This window comes from Puma concolor, chromosome A1 (genome assembly GCF_028749965.1).
Source record: "Puma concolor isolate L17-30 chromosome A1, mPumCon1.1.hap2, whole genome shotgun sequence".
In the NCBI taxonomy this organism is placed as follows: domain Eukaryota; kingdom Metazoa; phylum Chordata; class Mammalia; order Carnivora; family Felidae; genus Puma; species Puma concolor.
The window spans coordinates 123842783-123856940 of NC_141667.1; the positions used below are offsets into that span (position 1 = coordinate 123842783).

The following is a 14158-nucleotide window of genomic DNA, read 5'->3' on the forward strand; positions in this document are numbered from 1 at the left end:
GTGATCTCCCTGCACCGAGGGTATAAAATGGAGGTGCCGTCAGAACACTGCAGTAGAAGGAGGGCAAGACAATGAGTGTCATCGGGGGAAAACCCACTCCACCACCACTATCCCCCCACTTTGCACTTCTATTCTATACCATTTCATTTAATTTAGCAAAACCATTTCTTTTTAATGTTTACTTATTTATTTTGAAAGAGAGAGTGAGAAAGCATGCACAGGGGAGGGGCAGAGAGAGAGAGAGAGAGAGAGAGAGAGAGAGAGAATCCCAACAAGGCTCCACGTTCAGCATGGAGTCCAACACGGGGCTCAATCCCATGACCATGAGGTCATAACCTGAGCCCTGAGCTGAAATCAAGAGTCGGATGCTCAACCAACTGAGCCCCCCAGGTGTCCCTTAACAAAACCAATTTGAATCCTATTTACTGTGTGCCGGGCATTGTGCTAAGTGCCAGGAATATTAAATTGAGTAAATGATTATATTTTTGAATGCTTACCATGAGTTAAGCACTACACTAAGCATTCTGCATGTACTCTCATTTCATCCTTATAGCAGCCAACAGTCTTTCCTCTTTTGCACACTAATAAATCTGAGGCACAATGACTGAGTGGTACAATAGGGACCCAAGGCACTGTGCAATGCTATGCTGCCTCCCTTAAGAAGCAAACCAACGCAAAATTTAAACAAACATGGCCTTCACTCTCCACATTTTCTCAGATAAGATTAGATCAAGTCCACCAGAATTAGCTAAGAACATTTCCAAGGCCAGTAGTAAGATATTACATGCTCATGGACTAGAAGAACAAATATTGTTAAAATGTCCATAATACCCAAAGCAATCTACAGATTTAATGCAATCCCTATCAAAATACCAGCAATATTCTTCACAGAACTAGAACAAGTAATCCTAAATTTGTATGGAACCACAAAAGACCCCAAATAGTCAAAGCAATCTTGAAAAAAAAAAAAAAAAAGAACAAAACTGGAGGTACCACCATCCCAGATTTTAAGATATACTACACGAAGATGCAGTAATCAAAACAGTATGGTACTGACACAAAAAGAGACATACAGATCAATGGAACAAAACAGAGAGCCCAGAAATAAACCCACGATTATACGTTGCCTCTTGACAAAAGAGGCAAGAATATGCAATGGGGAAAAAGACCAGCTCCTTTCCAACGATGCTGGAAAAACCTGAAAGGAACATGCAAAAGAATGAAACTGGACCACTTTCTTACACCGCATATAAAAATAAACTCAAAATGGGGCGCCTGGGTGGCTCAGTCGGTTAAGCGTCCGACTTCAGCTCAGGTCACGATCTCGCGGTCCGTAGTTCGAGCCCCGTGTCGGGCTCTGGGCTGATGGCTCAGAGCCTGGAGCCTGCTTCTGATTCTGTGTCTCCCTCTCTCTCTGCCCGTCCCCATTCATGCTCTGTCTCTCTCTGTCTCAAAAATAAATAAACGCTAAAAAAAAAACAAAACTCAAAATGGATTAATAACCTAAATGGAGACCTGAAGCCATAAAAATTCTAGAAGAGAGCACAGGTAGTAATTTTTCAGACATCAGCCATAGCAACATTTTTCTAGATCTGTCTCCTGAGACAAGGGGAACAAAAGCAAAAATAAACTATTGGGACTACATCAAAATAAAAAACTTCTGCACAGCAAAGTAAACAACTAACAAAACTAAAAGGCAACCTACTGTATGGAAGAAGATATTTGCAAATGACATCTGATAGAGGGTTAGTATCCAAAATATATAAAGAATTTATACAACTCAACACCCCCCCAAAACAAATAATCCAATTAAAAAAAGGGCAGAAGACATGAACAGACATTTCAGATGGCCAAGAGACACATGAAAAGATGCTCACCATCACTCATCATCAGGGAAATGCAAATCAAACCATAATGAGATATCATTTCATATCTGTCAGAATGGCTAAAATCAAAAACAACAAGAAATAACAAGTGTGGACAAGGATATGAGAAAAAGGAACCCTTGTGCACTGTTGGTAGGAATGCAAACTGTTGCAGCCACCATGGAAAACAGTATGGAGGTTCCTCAAAAAATTAAAAATAGAATTACAATTTGATCCAATAATTCTACCACTGGGTATTTACCCAAATAATACAAAACACTAATTCAAAAAGACATATGTGTCCTATGTTTACTGCAGTGTGATTTATAGTAGCCAAATTATGGAAGCAGCCCAAGTATCCAGTGATAGATGAACGGATAAAGAAGATGTAAAAAAATAAGATAAAAGAATATGTGGTATATATCTACAATGGAATATTACCCAGTCATAAAAAAAGAATGACATCTTGCCACGTGCAACAACATGGATGGATCTAGAAGGCATAATGCTACATGAAATAAGACAGTCATGGGGTGCCTGGGTGGCTTAGTCGGTTAAGTGTGTGACTTCAGCTCAGGTCATGATCTCGCAGCCCGTGAGTTCGAGCCCTGCATCAGGCTCTGTGCTGACAGCTCAGAGCCTGGAGCCTGCTTCAGATTCTGGGTCTCCCTCTCTCTCTGATCCTTCCCCGTTCATGCTCTGTCTCTGTCTCAAAAATAAATACACATTAAAAAAAAGAAGACAGTCAGAGAAAGAGTAATAACATGCTTCCACTCATATGTGGAATTTAAGAAACAAAACAAACGAAGAAAGAAAAAGAAACAAAGCAAAAAACAGACTCTTAAAAATAGAGAACAAACTGATGGTTACCAGAGGGGAGGTAGGTAGGGGGATGGGATAAATACATGATGGGGATTAAGAGTACACTTATCATGATGCTGAATAATATATAGATTGCTGAATTATATATACACCTGAAACTAATATAACACTGTATGTTAACTATATGCAATTTTCAAAGTTTCCAATTCTTGGTTTAAGTAGAAAAAACCAGTAAAGTTAATAGATCATGAGCTTTTCTTGATATAGGATTATTTTTGAAGATTAAGCAGAGGTAAGGGGGTTCAACAGAGCCTCCTTTCTTTCTTTAAATTTTTTTTTTTTATTTTTTCGTTTTTGAAAGACAGAGAAAGAGACAGTCAGAGTGGGGGAGGGGCAGAGAGAGGGAATTCCAAGCAAGCTCTGCACCATCATTGCAGAGCCCAACACGGGGCTCAAACTCAGGAACAATGAGATCATGACCTGAGCCAAAATCAAGAGTCAGACACTTAGCCAACTGAGCCACCCAGGCACCCCTAGAGCCTCCTTTCTTTTTTTTTTTTTCAACGTTTATTTATTTTTGGGACAGAGAGAGACAGAGCATGAACGGGGGAGGGGCAGAGAGAGAGGGAGACACAGAATCGGAAACAGGTTCCAGGCTCCGAGCCATCAGCCCAGAGCCTGACGCGGGGCTCGAACTCCCGGACCGCGAGATCGTGACCTGGCTGAAGTCGGACGCTTAACCGACTGCGCCACCCAGGCGCCCCGAGCCTCCTTTCTTAAAAACCAACCAACCAACAAACCAACCTGGTGGCTCACCACTGCCAACAAAGGAAACTTCAAGTTCTTTAGCAGGATTTTGAAGGCTCTACAAAATCTAACTCCTGTCTTTCGGATCTCATTTCCCAACAGTTTTCTATCCCTTCCATCCATCAAGTGTACTTATTCTATTCACCAAGATTATGGACTTCTGATTTTTGGTGTTTTTTACGTTGTCCAGAATTCTCTCCCAACATCCTACATACCAGCCTTCAATACCCAGTATTAAATGTCACAATCTCTGAGATGGTCCCCAATTCGATGTTCTGGGCTCCCACAACATTCAGTATTCATGGTTACTGAGTGAGGGTCTGCGCCCTCTCAGGAAGGGGGGGGCCAGCTTACCACATTTACATGGAGTTTGTACTGATTACAATATAGATAGACGACTCTGGATACCACTCTGGACTGACATGCTCTGGTGGTTTGTTCCAGCTTCCTTCCCCCTCATTGGCCCTACCTGTGCATGGTGCTATTATGGTCCTTATCACAGGACACTGTAATATTTCCATCTTATTTCCTTACATTTCTATCTTCCCCCACTAAATTCCAAGGACAGGACTGTGTTAATATTATTCTGGCATCACCTGGACTAGAGACTGACTTTAAGTGGGTGCTTAATGTTTGTTTAATGACTATATAAAAGGTTCCAAACAAATTCTATATTAAAGCCTACCCTTGGATAAAATACTCCAATACTTCACTTGTGTGTGTGTGTGTGTGTGTGTGTGTGTGTGTGTGTGTGAGAGAGAGAGAGAGAGAGAGAGAGAGAGAGAGAGAGAGATTTAATGAATAAGGATTTTAGTCTTTTTCTTTTTTTTTACAAGATTTTTTTAACAGTTTACTTTTTTAATTTATTTATTTTTGATAGAGACAGAGAGAGAGAGTAAGCAGGGGAGGGGAAAAGAGAGAGGGAAAAAAAATCCCAAGCAAGCCCCATGCTGTCAGCACAGAGTCCAATGTGGGGCTCAAACTCATGAACTGTGAGATCATGACCTGAACGGAAACCAAGGGTCAGACGCTTAACCTACCGAGTCACCCAGATGCCCCGAATGAATAAGGATTTTAAATGAGAATGCTGGTGGTGGTGGTTGATGGTGGAATTCTAGGAACCTGCCTGTGAGGTGGGTTTTGTGAGCATCTTCCTAGTGCTCTTCAAATTACCCCCATTTAAAGGGTTACAACGCAGGGTTGCAACCCTGAGTGAAAAGACAAAAGAAGCTAATGTATATCTCTAAATCCCTAGATTTAGAGACATCTCATTCTTCCCAAAGAAATTTCCCCAAAGCAAATATTTAGAATCAATTTATACTTGGTTTAATAGGGGGAAACTTATGTGGCACTTCTGGTTGACTAAACACAACCCCGCTGACTGCAGACTGCAGGGACAACAGTTGGATTAACATCTTGGTGACACAAGGAGCCTATAGGGGATGTTGGCCTCCAAGAAGGTTCTGCCATGGGTCAAATGCCTATTCACTGTCAGAGTCATGGGAGGTGATCTGGTCTCTAGTGAGAGCTGCTGAGGGTGCTGAGAGGCTCTAGACTTTGGAGGTGCCTAGCCTGTTAGGATTTCAAGGAGGTAGCTAGTATGAGAATAGGTCTGTTACGCAAAATGCTCCTAAAAAAAAAACAAATCCTGCATTCTATGTATCCATAGACTTGGCCTGCAACCACTGTGACCCCTGCCCCTGCCGCAGGTAGGACGTCACATTCAGGAAAAGCAAGTGAATGCTGTCTGAAGTATCTCCTCCCCCACACTGCCCACAACCCCCAACACACACATACACACCAATCAGGCTCTACTTTCTTCTTCAAGGCAGTCCCGGATATATGTTTTAATCTGCTTTCACCTAGACACAGATTCTAGATGCATACACAGAGCAGGCAATATGCATTGTCCCTATCTCCTGACATCACCCTGGGGACAGTGACTTTTCCACTGGCTATCATGTCATTTAATTGACTCTTTCCAGATTGTGGTGATCCAAGGAGTTCTGTCTTCTCCTGACTGCTTTCTAATTCTTGGGAAAATACTCTTAAGCCTGGGACAGAACAATATATCTTAGTCTTTAATATAACAATGTACCATCTACCTTCTGTCTCCACATTTCCACCTCTGCCCACAGAAAAGAGACACCCAGCAACCAATACTTCCATCCTCGGGGAATGGGTTAGGAAGAGGGCTCTCACCTTTGGCTCCATTTCCATACTTACTCTTCCCAGGAAAGAAAAGTTGCTTGTCTAATTGGGGAGATTATCATAAGTCATTTTTCAAAGGGATCATTGTTTTTGATTAGGTTAAATTAGCACTAACAGACACTGTTTTTTCATGATATACCTCTCCTCTAACTCTTTTTCACTCTGCTCTAGCTCTGTTTGGTAATCAAACCAGGACAGTTCCCCCTCCTCACAAAGGCAGAGGTCTGCCATTTTTTATTTTCTTCCCTTGTATGTAGGAGGTGGAGGTCCTGTCATATTCTCCAGACCATCTTTACCAATTACAAGTCTGATTCTGAACTTTGGTCCCTCAGTTGGCTCCCTGCATCTATTCTTAATTATTTAAGACTTGGAGGGAAAGGAAGGTGATTAATTAGTCTCCACCAAAGTTCTGACAGTTAATAATAGCTTTCAAAGGCGTTTAAAGTCTAGTCAACACTGACTACAACCTCTTCACGGTCCTAAGATGCACCTTATTTTACCTTTGCCTTTCCTGAAGTTTACAACACACAGATGCACACAGCCAGCTCTGCAGATAATGGTCCCCCAAAGATGCTTATATCCTAATTCCTGAAACCAGTGAATATGTTATATGTTACATGACAAGAGGGACTTTGCAAATGTGATTAAACTGAGGATGCTAAGATAGCAAGATTATCCTGGATTATCCAGGTAGGCCCAATGTAATCACAAGAGTCCTTATAAGGCAAAGAGAGGGGGAGGAAAGTCAAGACTCAGACAGAGATTTGCAGATGCTATTTTGTTGGCTTTGAAGATGAAGGCGCCAGGAGCCCAGAAATGCAGGCAGCCTCTAAAAGCTGGTAAAGGCAAGGGAAGAGATCCTCTCATAGAGCCTCCAGAAGTAGTGAAGCCCTGCTGACATCTTGATTGTAGTGCAGTGAAACCCATTGTGGACTTCTGACTTCCAGAACCATGAGATAATAAAACTGTATTGGCTTAAACCACCTAGTATGTGGTAATTTGGTACAGCAGCCTTGGGAAATGAATACAGATTTTGGTACCTGAAAGTGGGGTTCTGCTGTTACAAATAACTAAGAATCTTGAAGTGGCTTTGGAATTGGGCAATGGTCAGAGATTGGAAGAATTCTGAGAAGCCTAGCTTCCCTTGAACAGACTGCTAGCAGAAAAGTAGATACTAAGACTCTGTTAGGACTCTGAAAGAAGTGAGTAGCATGTTACAGAAAACATATCATCATCTTAGAGAATACCTAAATTGTCATGAACAGAATGTTAGTACAAATAGGGACATTAAAAGTGTTGTTAGTGACAGCTCTAATGCGAATGAGGCACATACTATTGGAAACTGAAGGAAAGTGGATACTTGTTATATAGTAACAGGAATCCGCCTTGATTTTAGCCTAGTAAAACTTGTGACCTCCATAACTGTATGATAATAAATTTGCATTGCTTGAAGCCATGAAGTTTGTGGTAACTTGTTATAATAGTAATCAGAAACTAATACAGACCCTACAGTCAGCCTAGAACTCAGACAATGAATATTCCTCTCCAAGTTACCAAACTATTCCCTTCACCTGGCATATGGGACAAAGAATCAGTAGTGTGTTAATTAAGTGCACAGCATTCAGCAGCAGACAGACACAGGTTCAAATACTGCCTTTGCCATTGTATTCATTAATGAGTCAACAAATATTAAGCCCCACTATGTGCTAGACACCTTGCTTGACTGGGATAATAGGGAGCAAAAAAACACTAGATGTATGAATGTATGGAACTCACTTAATTCCTATGAGTCTCAAGTTCATTATCTAAAACATGGGAATAACAGTTTCTCTCTTGCTTAAGTATGCAATGCATATAAAGTACTTACCACAGTTTCACTAAATAATAACTACTATTAATTCTTCCTTTCTCTTGTTCTAAAAGGCTATTTGTACAACAACAGGGAGCAACAGAACAGGATTTAAAGACTTTGAAGCTTCAACAACAAAGACCCTCTCATCAACACACATACTTCCTTGCTAATAGGTTTCTGTATTCCATGGCTCATCATCAAACAGAACCAATCTCACAGGCTCAAAAGTGTCCACCTCAGGGCTGTTTATATACATGGTAATACTCTTTTCCGCCCAAAACTCTCTGACATGAAGCTTAGTGTGCGTCTAATGTAAATCATACATACAGACTGAGGCTTCTAGCCTTGCTACAGACCTTTGAGTCACCCTAGATGATTATGAGAACAGAGATGTGACACATGCATTTTTGGGTAAGATAGGTAAGATAGTATCTGTAGTTCAGAGTCAAAAAACATAAAAGAGAAGACTTGGGAAATGTCACCTTGCTACTCAGCTTGGCCCATGATACTGCCCAGAGCAACAACTCTGGACACTGGATTGGTGCAATGTTGGAAGGAAGCACAAACTGCCAGACTTTCTGGGACCATTAACAACAAACTTGTTTGTTCAGACTTTCTTCATTTTTAAAGTTTGTTTGTTGTTTATTACATTCACTGGCAGCTGTAATCTAGAGGCCCAGTACACTGTTTGGGACTCAGCAGTCAAGAGCCACACTCTAGTAACAATAAGCTTTTTAGCATCCTTGTTTTCTTATAGATAAAAATTTGGTTCCTAAAAGTTACTTTTTGTACCCCAACTTTCTAAAGTTACACCTGTGAGAATTACTTCTACAAAGCTCTCAATATCTTATTTCCATACTGGTACAAACATCCTTTTGTTTTTTAATTTTTTTTAATGTTTATTTATTTTTCAATGAGAGAGAGACAGAGAATGAGTGGGGGAAGAGCAGAGAGAGAGAGGGAGACACAGAAGCAGGTTCCAGGCTCTAAGCTGTCAGTACGGAGCCCAACGCAGGGCTCGAACTCACAAACTGTGAGATTGTGACCAGAGTCAAAGTCAGACGCTCAACCAACTGAGCCACCCAGGTGCCCCACAAACATCCTTTTTTAAAAAGATTTATTAAGTTTTTATTTTAATTCCAGTATAGCTCATATACAGTGTTATATGAGTTTCAAGGGTACTCCTTTTTTCCTTTGTTTCTTTTGTTACTGCCATGTTCAAGACTGCCTTTTCCCATTCTTCACCTACCCACCTCTCTGGCAGTAGACCATTCCAGGCAGGACTACTGCTGAGGAAACTCTTGGTCTCTTTGAGATGAGAGTAGAATGACATTGATCTCTGCTTCCTCTCTTTTTTTCGACTCTGGATAATAAACTCTAAGTGCAGAGGCAGAAGAGGCTCTTCTCCAGTCCACATGCTCAAGTCCAGGTCTCTTGGCAATGAACTCTCTAGTGACCCTTTCCTAGAGGCCCCAAGGCTGTAGCCAGTGCTTGACCTGAATATGTTTCTCCAGATTAGGCAATGACCTTCTCAATTCAAAGTTGACTGCCTCTGTGAAAATGAACTTTTCAAGTCCTTTCGGAATCTGGGCTGAGTTTCTCTGAAAACACTTGTCATTAAAGACCCTTGCTATTGCTGGGGACAGGCTCTCGTTTCTAGTTTACTAGAATCAGTGAGGCTTAAGGCAACGCTTGCTGGAACCGCAAAGCTTAAAGTAATTACAAGCCATTACCTCTCCTCTGCCCTCACTTCTGATTATAAGTAGGTCCTTCTTGTCCAAACACCTCTGAGGGAGGAGCTCCAAGCAATCCCAAACAATCCAAGACATCTTTCCCCCAGAATGAAGCGTAGACTCTCACCCTCCACTTCTACTTTGCCACAGAGCTCTCAGGCTACACGTAGCTTGTGACTTCCTCCTCCCCCTCCTTCCTTGGTCCTTTGAGACACTAGGGTCTTCCCAGTATAAACCTGAATTTCCCTTCTGATAAGGCACTTAAAAATTTAGCTACAAAGTATGGTGTGTAGACAAAAGTAGAAGAGAAGGTAATTTGGAAACTCTCTTGTCCCATGCAAAACTCTTAAACAAAGAAGGATAAAAGTGTATTATTTTCCTAAGACATTATTCAAAAGTTGTTGCTCATGATGAAGTTTTCAGGGGCCAGACTGTATGCTCTAGTGACAGGTTAAGTGGATCAATGATAACCTAAGGAACTGTAATGAGTATCCATTTCCTGACCCTGCATTAGCTGCTTCTCTGCATCTGTGGGATTTGAAGAAAACTATAGCCTAAGGGAACAGTTCTTGCTGCTCTTCTCTCCTCGCTCTACCCTATAAAATGTATGCCCTGGAGCATACAGTGGAGTGCACACAGGATTATATTTTCAGGAAGCAAATGAACTCTGTTTCAAGGAAGAAATGTATTTATTATGTATCATGGTCCCAATTCTGACTGTATTCTGCCCGGGGCTAACCAATCCTGGGGGAAAGGGTGTAGAAAAAGGGGGAGTGGTGGAGGAGACACAGAATGGAAGGAAAGAACTCTCAGAATCTATTTACTAAACAGAAATGTTTAATTTCAGAAAAACCAGGAAGTCTTCCATCTAGTTTTTCATTTATATGACCATTAAAAATAGAAGGGACAGAGTGTTCTTCTAAGAAAGAGATGAAGGGCGGGGCGCCTGGGTGGCGCAGTCGGTTAAGCGTCTGACTTCAGCCAGATCACGATCTCGCGGTCCGTGAGTTCGAGCCCCGCGTCAGGCTCTGGGCTGATGGCTCGGAGCCTGGAGCCTGTTTCCGATTCTGTGTCTCCCTCTCTCTCTGCCCCTCCCCCGTTCATGCTCTGTCTCTCTCTGTCCCAAAAATAAATAAATAAATAAATAAATAAATAAATAAATAAATAAAAAGAAAGAGATGAAGGGGAATGAATGAAGCCAGTACAGACAAGTTTCATGGCTTCTCCTAGGTAGAGGATTCTAATTCGTCTTCCCACACTATCTTGCTCCCTCCCTCCAGGCCGGGCAGAACACACCACACAAGCTACACAGAGAACTCCAGCAGATGTGGTGACTCCAAACCCCCAGAAAGTAACAGTGCATCTCACAAGGACTCACTCATGTTCCTCAGCTAGAGACCTCTAAGCCAGGCTGGCCCTCTGGCCCTGAGACACAGGTGAGAATGGACAATGCTGAGGAAGGAGCTGCCCCATACACAGAGACCGCTGACCTCATTTTTTTCCCTAATAAGGATCTGTACACACCTCCCAGGACTGTCATCACCATGACAACAGCAGAAGTTGAGGGTGAGCAGGTTAGTGGAACAGCATGCTTTCTAAATTCTCAAACGAGGCCTGAGGCTGTCCTCACTCATGAAGTGGAAAAATTCATGTTGGCAGTGCTCCTAAATGGATTCCAAAAAAACTTAAAGATCATGCCTTCTTTCTGGGGAAGAATCAGAGATGGAGTCTGCATAAAGCCCCTTCACGCAAAGTTGATTTTGTCAGAGAGGTAGGAATCCTAAAACAAAAGCATGAATTCCCCCTCACTCCCCCTAAAACTAGGGCACATAAACTATGTCCATCTACCACAGAGTGAAGAGATACGGCAAACCAGGGCAAAAACAATCCCCCAAAGACACAAAAAAAAACAGGCACTTTGAGAAAAATCTCTATAATAGAGCCTTCCCACAGAGACTTCCCACAGAGACTACTCAGAACAACTCAGACCTAAATTCTGAATGTGAAAGATAGACTCCTACCTTGAAAAATCACTAAAATAGCTCCCATTTACTATAAACATTGTTCTCTAGGTTGTGTAATATGCATGTATTATCTCATTTAATTCTTGTAACAACCTTATTAGGTGGACACTACTATCATCTCCATTTTACAGAGAAAGAAACTAGGAACCAGAAAAGTTAAATAGGGGACTCAGAACTGCTGAGTAACAGAGCTAGGATTTAAAGGAGGGTTACTCTGACAGAGAGCTTGAGCTCTTAGTGATGATCTCTCTGATATAGGGAAAGGCTTCCTGCTTCCTGCTTCCTGCAAGAATCATAAGTAGATGCCTTCCTCGCATGATTTCTGAGCCTCCAAAGATATAAGACAACCTCAGGAACATGTACTCTTGATTCTAGACCAGTTCTTAAACTTTGGGGTATATCGGGAGCACATGGAGGGCTTGTTAAACACAGATTTCTGGGCTCCACTCAGAATTTCTGATTCGGTAGCAATTGTTAGTGTGTCTGCTCCAAGTATCGTACTTGGAGAACCACTGTCTGGTCCCTCAACACTGAGGTCCTCTGGGCCTTACTGCCTTAGTCACCTCATCTGCCTAAGTAATCTTTCACTGCTTAGTCCCAGATCCCCTGGGGTCTTCCTTGACAAACTATAGTGTTATGTCTGGCAGTGCTGTGTATTTTGGAATTCCCTGAGCTCTTCTGAAAATAGTATGTCCCTCTCCAGGAACAATTTACTGCTGCCTTAGGTAATGAAATGTAGAAAGAGGGGCCCTGGAAGGACCAGTAGGAGAGAGCAAAGCAGTCTGGTGCCCTGAAGCCAGACCAGCTGTCTCAAAGGTGCAGTCTTTTTACAACCTCTTGGGATTCCCTCTAGGAACTGATCACATAAGGGCACTCATTAAAACCTCTTGAGAACATTCACACTGAGAAAGTGAGAGTTGTAATTGTGAATGACTGGCCCTTTAATGCCCCTCCCCCCAAATACATTCCTCCTTCTGAAGAAGCTGTAACTGGATGCCAGGCTCTCCCTCCTTAGCCCATTTCTTTCTCTGCTCAGTCTCATGGGAAGCTGCTAAAGAAGAAGCCCTTAGGCCAGGTCTGCTCACACAGAGGTGAGGCTGGAGAGAGGGGCCAGTCATCAGGATTAACCAATTTAATGCCTGACTTGTTTATCCTGCAGGAAACATCACCTGGTGATGTCCCCATTGATCCTTTCAGATCCTTATGCTAGGTTTTTGTGGACTGTGAAGATAAATGAACAGTTTAGTGACAAAGCAAAAGAATTCATCAATGGAGGAAAAACAACTTTCAGGAAGACGTGTGAATGAGGATTAGTGCACAGCAGGTCTCTCTCTCTCTCTCTCTCTCTCTGCCCAGCTGCAGCTATTCTCTACTAACAGTGCAGGCGTATTTTGAGTCCTAAAACTGTCAAGTGTCAAAAGGTCAGAATGGCAGGCAGACGGGCCTCCCTTTAACTTAGTATCACTGTGAGGAGGTATGTTGACATGCAAGGCTAGGTCACCCATGGAGCACTGGGAAGATGGAAGGTCTGTACAGCTCAGTCCATGAGGACCGGGACTCGAATCAGGAGCCAGGCACAGTCCTGGACAGAAGGGATGAGACAGGAGGGGTTGGGAAACTCGGGAAGGAGAGTAATGGGACTCCTTCCCTATCTTCTGTGTGAAGAAGATGGGTTCCTAACATTCTTTTAAATCTGAAGGAGAGACCTGAAATAATCAGCAGACAGCTCCTAATGCATATTTGCCTAGGAATACACACCCACCAGCATCATCAACAAAAGGAGAATGTATTCAACCTTAGTTCCTGGCTCACTAGACCGACCTGCAAACCCTCTGTGGGAACAAGAAAAGCCCTGAAGACAGGTGAGCAGGGCAAGGTTGTGGCTGCTTTCATAGCATCATTCTTACCATTCCAGATGCTTCCTATCCTGCTATACTTGGCAGCCCAAAGCCACTTCTTCACTTCACCACTGGCATTGGGGCTGCAGATTTGTCAATGAACTATTTTATGTTCTTCTCCTTGCCATCTGGCAATATTAACTCTAATGAATTGCTTTAGCTTGTGCATTTGTTTTTTTGTTTTTTTTTTTTTTTGACAAATGTGACTTTTAGTTGAATCATGCAACATTCACAAATAGCAAATGCTGGCTGATTAGAATCAATGAAAGCTCTTAGAATTGCCAGCAAAAATGGGCCCTTTGCTGCACATGTTATTCAGATAGCCTAATCATTTGAAAAGCACCTGATTATTTCTGGAAAGAATGTTTCACACACACACTTATGTCATCTGTAATGTATCTATGTATGTATTTGAATTTGAATGGATTCTTGCAAACCAGCCATGGTATGAATATAAGTGCTAGATACACTTGGATTTGGAGCTAGACACAGGGTTTGAATCCTACCTCTGCCACTTACAAAACTTCTTGAACCTGGGTATGTTTCTTACCCTCTTGGTGTCTCAAGTTTCTCACATGTAATATAGATCTAATAAATCCCTTGCAAGACTGTCATGGGGAATAAATGAGATCACATAAATAATGAGCTCGGCCCAGTGTCTGAGTTGATAATGGCTCAATAATTAGTAACTATTATCATCATTATGATGTTCTATTAATAGAGGATTATGATGGACACCATTTGCAGTCTCTGTAATCCTTCCTTTCTGAAAACTGCCACAGGGATGGACCTCCAAAGCCATATTTTTATTATATGACATTGCTTTAGTGATTGGGCAAGAATAAGGAAACTAAGGAAATACGAGTTTAAGCAATTTGTCTATGCTCATCAGCCACTTGGCTCTTGATCCAACCTGGAAGATTCTCTTTCCTGAAAGTTTAGGTTA

The 14158-nt window shown here is 42.0% G+C and overlaps 1 protein-coding gene across 2 annotated transcripts in view; it reads right to left on the reverse strand.

Annotated features, from left to right (window-relative positions):
- LOC112861025 (protocadherin alpha-C2) overlaps window positions 1-14158 on the reverse strand; it is a 93780-nt gene that overhangs the window by 18203 nt on the left and 61419 nt on the right. The gene's annotated exons all lie outside the window — the stretch shown is intronic.